Consider the following 3,195-nt stretch of genomic DNA (forward strand, 5'->3'; position numbering starts at 1 on the left):
GAACCCGGTTCCCCTGCATCGGCAGGCGGACGCGCAACCACTGCGCCACCAGGGAAGCCCCTCACTTAGTTTTGATGGAGAAATTAAAACCTTTACAGACAAGCAAAAGCTAAGAGAATTCAGCACCACCAAACCAACTTTACAACAAATGCTAAAGGAACTTCTCTAGGCAGGAAACCCAAGAGAGGGAAAAGACCTGCAATATCAAACCCAAAACAATTAAGAAAATGGTAATAGGAACATGCATATCGATAATTACCTTAAATGTAAATGGATTAAAAGCTCCAACCAAAAGATATAGACTGGCTGAGTGGATACAAAAACAAGACCCATATATATGCTGTCTACAAGAGACCCACTTCAGACCTAGGGACACATCCAGACTGAAAGTGAGGGGATGGAAAAAGATATTCCATGCAAATGGAAATCAGAAGAAAGCTGGAGTAGCAATTCTCATATCAGACAAAATAGACTTTAAAATAAAAACTATTACAAGAGACAAAGAAGGACACTACATAAAGATCAAGGGATCGATCCATGAAGAAGATATAACAATTGCAAATATTTATGTCCCTAACAGAGGAGCACCTCAATACATAAGGCAAATACGAACAGCCATAAAAGGGGAAATTGACAGTAACACAATCATAATAGGGGATTTTAACACCCCACTTTCACCAATGGACAGATCATCCAAAATGAAAATAAATAAGGAAACACAAGCTTTAAATGATACATTACACAAGATGGACTTAATTGATATTTATAGGACATTCCATCCAAAAACAACAGAATACACTTTCTTCTCAATTGCTCATGGAACATGCTCCAGGATAGATCATACCTTCGGTCACAAAGCAAGCCTTGGCAAATTTAAGAAAATTGAAATCGTAGCAAGTATCTTTTGCAACCACAATGCTATGAGACTAGATATCAATCACAGGAAAAAACCTGTAAAAAATACAAACACATGGAGGCCAAATAATATACTGCTAAATAACCAAGAGATAACTGAAGAAATCAAAGAGGAAATCAAAAATACCTAGAAACAAATGACAATGAAAATACAACAGCCCAAATCCTATGCGATGCAGCAAAAGCAGTTCTAAGAGGGAAGTTTATAGCAATACAGTCCTACCTCAAGAAACAATAAAAATCTCAAATAAACAGCCTAACCTTATACCTAAAGCAATTAGAGAAAGGAAACAAGAAAACCTCAAATTTAGCAGAAGGAAAGAAATTGGAAAATCAGATCAGAAATAAATGAAAAAGAAATGAAGGAAATGATAGCAAAGATCAATAAAACTAAAACGTGGTTCTTTGAGAAGATAAACAAAATTGATAAACCATTAGCCAGACTCACCAAGAAAAAAAGGAGGGCTTCCCTGTTAGGTGCAGTGGTTAAGAATCCTCCTGCCAATGTGGGGGACATGGGTTCAAGCCCTGGTCCGGGAAGATCCCACATGCCGCGCAACAACTAAGCCCATGTGCCACAATTACTGAGCCTGTGATCTAGAGCCTGTGAGCCATAACTACTGAGCCCGTGTGCCACAACTCCTGAAGCCCACGCACCTAGAGCCCATGCTCCGCAACAAGAGAAGCCACTTTAATGAGAGGCCTGTTCACCACAGTGAAGAGTAGCCCCAATTCACTGCAACTAAAAAAGAAAGCCCACATGCAACAACAAAGACCCAATGTAGCCAAAAATTAATTAATAAAAAGGAAACAGAGAAAAGGCTCAAATCAACAGAACTAGAAATGAAAAAGGAGAAGTAACAACTGACACTGCAGAAATACAAAGGATCATGAGAGATTACTACAAGCAACTATATGCCAATAAAATGGACACCCTGGAAGAAATGGAAGAATTCTTAGAAAAGAAAAACATTCCGAGACTGAACTAGGAAGAAGTAGAAAATATAAGCAGACCAGTCGCAAGCACTGAAATTGAAACTGTGGTTAAAAATCTTCCAACAAACAAAAACCCAGGACCAGATGGTTTCACAAATGGATTCTATCAAATATTTAGAGAAGAGCTAACACCTATTCTTCTCAAACTCTTCCAAAATATAGGTGAGGTAGGAACACTCTCAAACTCATTCTACAAGGCCACCATCACCCTGTTACCAAAAGCAGACAAAGATGTCACAGAGAAAGAAAACTGTAGGCCAATATCACTGATGAACATAGATGTGAAACAAAATACTAGCAAACAGAGTCCAACAGCACATTAAAAGGATCATACACTATGATCAAGTGGGGTTTATCCCAGGAAGGCAAAGATTCTTCAATATATGCAAATGAATCAATGTGATACACCATATTAACAAATTGAAGGAGAAAATCCATATGATCATCTCAATAGATGCAGAGAAAGCGTTCGACAAAATTCAGCACGCACTTATGATAAAAACCCTCAAGAAAGTAGGCACAGAGGGAACTTACCTCCACATAATAAAGGCCATATATGACAAATCCACAGCCAACATTGTTCAATGGTGAAAAACTGAAACCATTTCCACTAAGATCAGGAACAAGACAAGGTTGCCCACTCTCACCACTATTATTCAACATAGTTTTGGAAGCTTTAGCCACAGCAATCAGAGAAGAAAAAGAAATAAAAGGAATCCAAATCAGAAAAGAAGAAGTAAAGCTGTCACTGTTTGCACTTGACATGATACTATACATAGAGAGTCCTAAAGGTGCTACCAGAAAACTGCTAAAGCTAATCAATGAATTCGGTAAAGTAGCAGTATCCAAAATTAATGCACAGAAATCTCTGGCATTCCTATGCACTAATGATGAAAAATCTGAAAGAGAAATTAAGGAAACACTCCTATTTACCATTGCAACAAAAAGAATAAAATACCTAGGAATAAACCTACCTAAGGAGACTAAAGACCTGTGTGCAGGAAACTATGACACTGATGAAAGAAATTAAAGATGATACAACTAGACGGAGAGATATACCATGTTCTTGGATTGGAAGAATCAACATTGTGAAAATGACTGTACTACCCAAAGCAATCTACAGACTCAGTGCAATCCCTATCAAACTACCACTGGCATTTTTCACAGAGCTAGAACAAAAAATTTCACAATTTGTATGGAAACACAAAAGACCCCAAATAGCCAAAGCAATCTTGAGAAAGAAAATCGGAGCTGGAGGAATCAGGCTCCCTGACTTCAGACTAT

The sequence above is a fragment of the Physeter macrocephalus genome, chromosome 15 (genome assembly GCF_002837175.3).
Source record: "Physeter macrocephalus isolate SW-GA chromosome 15, ASM283717v5, whole genome shotgun sequence".
Lineage (NCBI taxonomy): Eukaryota > Metazoa > Chordata > Mammalia > Artiodactyla > Physeteridae > Physeter > Physeter macrocephalus.